Genomic DNA, 8,633 nt, shown 5'->3' on the forward strand with positions numbered 1-8,633 from the left:
AAAGATCAGCTCTGAGACATGGAGCTGCTGTATTATTTCACAGGTGGTTGTTCCTTTAACAATCAGTAAGGCATCTATCTCCTTCAAGGGACTTTGAGTAATGAGAACTTGGGATTCCGCTTTTGTTGGCTGGTCCCAGGTGCCAAGAACATGGCAGGGGAGTGACTAGCATCTCTCCCCCTGATTTTCTCCAGGTTGATGCTCATACTTACATTTGATGGAAGGCCGCAGGAGACCATCGGGATGCCTCTTGAGAGTGAGGCTGTGCCATGCAACCCCTGACACAATCTCTTGAAAGTCAGTTCAGTTTATTTATTTAAAATATTTATCTCTTGCTTTTTCCCATTCAACAGGACTCAAAGCAGCTATAAATTGTAGAGGCTTCCTGAAATATTTTAACACATTATGATCTGTGTTTATAGACTTATCAGGAAATGTTGGGAAAACATAACTGAAAGGTGTCCTAAGGGGTGAGAGTGCAAACAGATCTCATGTGTCTTATAATCCATGGTTTGATCAAACCCTTTTAACTTTAATGTTTGGATATACAGATGTTTGTTGGCTAGCACCAAACTGGAATTTCAAACTAGAGTTTTTATATTGTGTTTGTTAACCACAATTTGTAGTTACTGGGGTTTGTTATTTATTTTATTATGTATTTATTTTAGATATTTATAGCCCTCTTTCTCCTCAGTGGGAACACAAAGCAGCTCGTGACATCTTTCTTCCCTCCTCCATTTTATATGAATTTACAAACCACAGTTTAAGTTGTAACATCCCCTTACTGCTGCCTGGTCACAGAGATAGCAGTACAGGAAATATGCCCTCCTGCTTGTAGACAAAGAAGAGGCAAGAAGTAAACAAACTGGGTTAACACACAAACTAGGATGTGGCACTTGAGCCTGATAAACTCAGTAGAAACAATTACACAAACCGTGGTTTATAGTAATATCTGAAAGCAGCCTCTGTCTCAGTGTGACTCACACCTGAGAATTCTGAGAATAAAGCTTTTTAAAAAACATTAGTTGATTATATATAGTCCTGATCTGCAGAAGTACATATCAGGATCTGGAAAAATTTCAGTATCAAAACCTCTGATTTATTTTTTTTTTGTTCTCCAGCAGTCAAGTAATTTTAACCATGTTGTATACATACACTATATAAATGAGTAGTCATTTAAAAGTAAATCTCCTATGTCAACATAACAACCTTGCTCCAGTGAGGCCCGTAAATGAAGACTTAAAAAATCACAGACTGGGTGTAGGAGGGAGGGTTAACTGTCACGAAAGAACAAATAAACTCACTGAGCTGTCATGCACCATCAGAGATTAATTCCCCAGGGTTTAGCATTTGTAGAGTTGCTTTTATGCCATCTATAATTTTTCTTAATGTCAGTTAGAACAGATAATGCCTAGCTAACCTTGAGGAGCTAACAGTAATGCTTGTTTCAATCTGTTATTTTAAAAGCAAAAATTGTGCCATAGTGTATGTTTTTCTTCCTACAGCTTATTAACCTGTCCTTTCAACATCATACACATCATCCTTGAGGAAAGAATGTGGTGTGGGAAGGTAAGAAAACACAATTACTAACTTTCATGACATCTTTTATGGGCTAATTGGTGGGATAACATGCTTATAATAAAATACATTTTAAGCAGCTTCCCCTTTGCAGTTGTAAACTACATTCATTTTCCAGAATACAATAATAAGTCATTGGTATGGCTCTGGTTAAACATTAAGCAAAATCATGGCTTAATTCAATTAACTGTTAAGTATGATCAACTGAACACAGGCCATACTACTAACTATATTAACCAGGATCTGAAGTCATGGTTTGATGTTGATTTATTTAACCACATTTAGTCAATTAAGAGCTTACCACAGGTAGACAACTATGATTTTTATAATATAAAAATGCAACTATCTTGGCTTCTTTGCCACTGCCCTCCTCACCATAATGTAGGTGGTAGGGAGGGGAGGGTGAATGGGAGAGTGAAAGGGGGAAGTTCCAGGAAATAGCCTGTTGGAAACTGAATATGCTCTGGGAGTTATAAAATATTAAGAGCAGGTAAGAATCGGTTAGGAAAATAAAGGGAGAAGGGTAAATCAGCTGCTCGTCCCTGAGAATTAATAGAATCCTAACTGGAGAGGAATTAGGGAGATGGATATGGGATTTCCAAAGTCTTTTCCCCTCCCATGATTCCTTGCAAGCTCCTCTAATGCTTAACTGACCAAGTCCCATGCAGATAATAAAAGCAGCACAATGGGATCGGGTACAAAGATGAAAAAGGCTTCTGCGTATCTGAGGGAATGTCCTGGCCAGTGTTCCCTCTAAGCTGAGTTAAGTGTGAGCTAGCTCACAGTTTTCTAGCCTCTGGCTCACACATTTTTTGTCTTCGCTCAGGAAGGAGGACTCCAGAACAAACTAATTTATACAGTAGCAAAATCGCTCGCTCACAACTTCAATGGCAGTACCTCACAAAATAGAATTTTAGCTCACAAGACTCCACAGATTAGAGGGAACATTGGTCCTGGCATGGAGAAAAATACAAATGTCCCAGTTAACAGCAGTAAAAGGTATTGAGCTTGTGCAATGCAACCACACAGGCATGAAATTAAAACAACAAGAAAACAAAGTGTAGGCACAACCCCACAGCACCCATTATCACACTGAAGGAGCAGGAAACAAGGGCACAGAGTAGTAGGACATTACAAACTGACCACCTTCCCTCCACCCAGATTCCAAAACAAACAGTATGCAAAACAACCCACCTCCCAACCTATTCAGGTGCCTTACTCATCAGCCATCTTCTTACAGGAGCCAGAAGATCAGCCATCTCCTGCCCAGCCAGCCAGTCTGCATGTAACACTTTTCCTGCATGTAACACTTTCCCTTTGCTCGCTTTGCCTGAGCTCTGTGTCCTCCCAGATGAATAGCAGGGTCCCTGCTATTAATCCCATAATGGAGCTCACTGGGGGTGGGCCCAGCGGCTTACCCTGCTCCTTGTTAGCTCTATCCCTTGCTGAATTGGGTCACATCTGCCCAGGCTCACTCTCACTCACTCATTCTCTCTCTCTGGCAAATTAAAATAAGGGAAGGGACAGGGCACCAGCCTGGTGGGGATCTGAGCAGCACAATTCTATCTACATATCTAATTCCAAACCATGCTATAGAGGATATGATTGATAGGTCTGTACAATGATACTAGGGATAAATAGAGTCTTCTCTACAAGCCTGAAGGAAGTCCCAGGTTTGTAGAATAATCTAAAATCTAAGGAAAAAATCGTTTGTGGATTAAATATTCCCCTATTTACAACTGCAAAACCTCTGTGATAGGCAGGATGTGGCCAAAATTTTGTCTGTCCCCTTAACACAGTTTGAATACATACTCCAGAATTATATTACTAGTAACTGTGGCCTGATTTCTAAAACGTATCAGGTTTTAATAAAAATGGATAATAAAAGCCCTGTGTCATACCAGAAACAATCGGAGTCAGATTGTGAGACGATGCTGTCAGAGAATGCTTGGTTGCAAATCTGAAATTCAAATACATTTTCCTCCCAGATAATAAGTGTAACAATACAATCATTTAAGATTTTGTCTCATTGGTATCAAAAACCACAGCAGTTATCACACGTTTTTACAATATATTCACCTCTCTGCTGGAAGGGGTGTGGAAATATGGGGTCACATGCATGTTGTTGGTGGCAGTGTGAGAGAATTGAACTATTCTGGAAGCCAATTTTGGACCAAATATTCCTTATAACAGGGAAAGTTGTCCCATTCACACCAGTGATATTGTTTCTTAATTATTGTAAGGATAGCACTGTCCCAAATATTAGGAAAGAGCTGATCTCATACCTTCTAATAGCTGCCAAAACATCTATAGTGGCTAATTTGAAATGCCCAAATGCACCCACACTTCATATATAGCAACATAAGGTATGGGAGGTGTACATAATGGAAAAAATTACATATAAGATGAATCCGTTTTAAAATAATCCTCCTTCCTTGAATTTTGTAGAATTGTGGCCAATAATATTGAACTATTTGATGAAGATGGGAGTGGTCCCAAAAAAATGGATAGTACTTAACTGAAATGCAATATTAAGGATGTTTATAAGTTACAAGATCTGATGTTTGGTATTGATTATTTACTTTCTATTCCAATTGTCTTTGTTGTTTGCCAGTTGTACTAAATACAAATTATCAAATAAAAAAAGAAAAAAGAAAAAAAATCCCCAAAATAATAGTTATAAATCCTGAAGAACAAAGTTTGAGTTCAGTAGCACCTTTAAGGCCAACAGAGTTTTATTCAAGGTACTAGCAATAAGGCCCGTTGTGGAAATAAATACAACGAACTCTAGAAAGAGGCTCTGGATGGGTGCCCCGGCCTTGGGCACTCAACGTCAATTTGCTGTGGCAATGTCAGCAGGGTATAATGACACACAGCTTACTGTTTTCTCTAGGGGAACTGATCTCTGCCATCTGAGGAGCAGTTGTAATTCTGAGTGATCTCCAGCCCTCTACTGGCGATTGGCAGCAATGGTCCCCCAGGAGAAAAAGGCTGGTTTGGAGGGTGGAGTCTATGGCATTGTACCTGTCTGAGGTCCCACCCCTCCTCAAACCCCACCCTCTTCAGCCTCTACCCCTCAAATCTCCACAAATTTCCCAACCTGGAGTTGGCAGCTACAGTGGAGACCAAAGCAGCTTACCTCATTCTCCTTTCCCCCTTTTGATCTGCACAACAACCCTGTGAGGTAGGTTAGGCTGAAAGTCTGTGACTGGTCCGAAATCACCCACTCAACTTCCACAGCAAGAACTTGGGTCTAGCAGACCCTGCTCTGAAGTGCTAACTGCTACGCCTAGGGTAGCCAACCTCTAGGTGAATCCTAAAGATTACTGAGTATCACAACTGAACTCCAGACAACAGATCTCTCCCCCCCCCCTGGAGAAAATAACTCCTTTAGAGGGGAGGCTCTATGGCCCTCCATTCAGCTGAGCCCTCTCCCCTCCCCCAAACTCTGGCTTCCTTAGACTCCACCACAGAAAGACTAGGGAACCAATGCATTTGGAATTGCCATATAGATTTGGCTTCTATATGGTGGTACCTTTTCAGGAAGCCAGCTAAGATCAGAGAATCTGACATGGCTTCTATGGAGCCCAAATAATGCTGTATATGCATTATCCAGGAGTTTTGTTTTGTGTGGGGGTTTTTGGCCAACCAAATGCACATCCCTACTTGTTTATTCAGATCAACGGTACAGCCATGGGAAACTATATAGCACAGTGTGCTAACATCTTTAGTGCTGACTTGGAACAACACTTACTAAATTCACACCCATTCATACCTCTTGTCTACCCGTGATACATTGATATTTTTATTGTCTGGACAGGCCCAAAAGACAGGCCCAAAAGAGACAATAACAGAACACCACTAGTGGTCAAATACAGCTCTCAGCTCAAAACAGTTCAATGCATCATCAGTGACTTACAACCTCTACTGGATAATGACAATTCTCTTTCATAAGTACTGGGGGGGGGCAAACCTTTTCCTGCCCACAGACAGCCACCTAATCTCAACAACTCTTTACCCAACAATGCCAGCAATGCGCTTTGTTTCTCTACATAAGACAAGCAGGTCAAACCCTCACCAAAAAATAAATGGACACAAATCTGACATCAAGAATCACAAGACTGAGAAACCTGTAGGAGAACACTTCATCTTCCCAGGGCACTCAATGGGGGACCTTAAAGTAGCTGTTCTATTGCAAAGGAACTTCTGGAACAGACTAAAAATGGAAATTCCTGAGTTGCAAGTTATTACATACTCAGAACAATGGATTTCCCAGGACTTCACAGGAATATTGGTTTCTTATCTGACTACATATGTTAACCTCATTCAGTCCTTACATCGGTATCACCAGTCCCTCAGAAGAGACATACATCTTCTTTATTTTATTTTATTTTAATTCTTATTTGGAATAGTAAATCAGAATAGTAGATTGTAATGTAATGTAATGAATAGCAGACTGTAACGTAATTTGGAATGGTAGACAGGAATATATTTTATTTATTTATTAAATTTATACCTCGCCCTACCCCAAAAATGGACTCGGGGTCTGGGGACAGGGGAGATAACTCTAAACAGCCAATCACTCCACTTCAAAGAAGATGCTGTAAGGTGACCTCCAAGCTTAAGACGAGACAGATAGAGCGTAATGGCAGGGTCTTAGTTAATTACTCTCAGCATTCCACAATTAAGGATATATCTGCCTATCTATCTCCAATTTTGATATATTTATTTCCTTCACTATGTTTTCCCCGGGAATTAAACCCAAACAAATGGTAACCATATAAACTAAGCTTGTTATTCCTGTTTGGTCCTTGAATCTGTTAAACATCTTCATTAAGCTGTATACTAATTTACTGTTCACCCTCTACATATATGTATGGACTAGTAACTTACATTTCATTGTCTCTGAAGAAGTGTCTGTGCACACGAAAGCTTATACCTTGAATAAAACTCTGTTAGACTTAAAGGTGTATAAAAAGGTGTATAAAACTGTTGGACTTAAAGATGAATAAAACTCTGTTGAACTCAAACATCTGCTGCTTCAGACCAGTACAGCTATCCACCAGAGATAAAGCCTGTAGCTTTAAGAAAACAATGTCCACTGAGCTTTCCATGGCCATTTCGGGGGTTACTAGGCAACCATAACAATATTACTTAGCCTTCTAGGCTTTGGTTGTTGGAAATATGTGTGCTGCAAGTTCTAAAATTCAGTCATTATAGGGTTAATGTGTGCTTACCTTGTGGGCTATTGTTTAGACTGACCTGGAAGGAAACCTGGCACAGAGCCAATGAAAACAAAGCCCACAAAACTGAAGTCTGTTTACTCACAATCATCATGCAGGGCTCTTTTTGTAGCAGGAACTCCTTTGCATATTAGGTGACACACCCCTAATGTAGCCAATCCTCCAAGAGCTTACAGTAGCCACTGTAAGAAGAGCTCTGTAAGCTCTTGGAGGATTGGCTACCTTAGGATTGTGTCGCCTAATATGCAAAGGGGTTCCTGCTACAAAAAGAGCCCTGTTGTATTCAGGTGATCTCCTTCTAGGGGTCAAGAAGAAGAAGACCCTCCATTGTTGACCGTGTGGTCTAAGTGTAAAGATGTAGCTTTAGGTGTCTTTGTTGTTTTGTAGATTTCCTGTGAACCCTTCCCTTAGAAATAAAGATTTTTACATAGATAGAAAATGCCTCCTCTCCAGTGAAGCAAAGATCCATTGCAATCTCTGAATATTTAACTATGTTGCCAATTTTTCCAACCTTGTTATGTCTATGGAGGAGGGTATGACAGGGACAAGCCCAGCAGTGACCACTGGAGACTCACTACCTACACAACTCAATCTGGCCCAGTGACTGCAGTCACTGCATAACTTGACTTGGCCTAGCAGTAGCTACTCTATGACTCAGCCCATTCCAGCCTGGCAGCCACTGCCACCATACAATTTAGCCTGATGGCCACTGTGCAGCTAGGCCAGGTGGCCACTACATGACTGAGCCTAGTTGAACGCCTGGTGGAAGAGCTCCGTCTTGCAGGCCCTGTGGAACTGTAAGAGATCCCACAGGGCCCTGATCTCTTCCAGGAGCTCATTCCACCAGTAAGGAGCTGCCACTGAGAAGGCCCTGGCCCTTGTTGCAGTGAGCCTGGCATTCTTGGGGCCCGGGAGGGTCAACCGGTTCTGTGACCCCGACCGCAGTGCTCTCTGTGGTATATGTGAGGAAAGGCGGTCCCTCAGGTATGTCAGACCCTGGCCATATAGAGCTTTAAAGGTAAGCACCAGCACCTTGAAGCGAATTTGGTATGCTATTGGCAGCCAGTGCAGGGCCTTCAGCACAGGCTGGATGTGCTCCCATCTAGGTAAGCCCATCAACAGCCTGGCCGCGGCTTTCTGCACTAGCTGCAGCTTCCGAATTTGCGACAAGGGCAGCCCCATGTAGAGAGTGTTACAGTAGTCTAGTCTCGAGGTGACCGTCGCATGGATCACTGTGGCCAGGTTGTTGCGGTCAAGGAAGGGAACCAACTGTCTAATTAGCCGAAGATTATAAAAGGCCGATTTAGCAGTGGCTGCTACCTGGGCCTCCATTGTTAAGGAGGAATCTAGGAGCACTCCCAAGCTCCTAACCTCTGGCACTGGCACCAGTGGTGCCCCACTAAAGGTCAGGAGTGGGGTTCCCACCCGCGGACCGCCCCGGCCCACACACAGGACCTCCGTCTTCACCAGATTCAGCCAACTCAGCCTGAGCCAACCAGCCATTGCCTGTAACGCCCGGTCCAGATCTTCAGGACCGGAGTTTGACCGGCCGCCCAGCATCAGATAGAGCTGGGTGTCATCAGCGTACTGGTGACATCCCAGCCCATAGCTCCGGACTATCTGGGCAAGGGGGCGCATATAGATGTTAAATAGCATCAGAGAGAGCACTGCCCCTTGAGGCACTCTGCACTGCAGCGGGTGCCTCCTGGACTGCTGCTCCCCTAGTGCCACCTTTTGTCCCTGACCTTGGAGAAAGGAAGCAAACCATTGCAAGGCAAGCGCCTGAATTCCCATGTCGGCAAGGCGGTGAAG

This window comes from Gekko japonicus, unplaced genomic scaffold (assembly GCF_001447785.1).
Source record: "Gekko japonicus isolate JY-2015 unplaced genomic scaffold, Gekko_japonicus_V1.1 scaffold473, whole genome shotgun sequence".
In the NCBI taxonomy this organism is placed as follows: Eukaryota; Metazoa; Chordata; class Lepidosauria; order Squamata; family Gekkonidae; genus Gekko; species Gekko japonicus.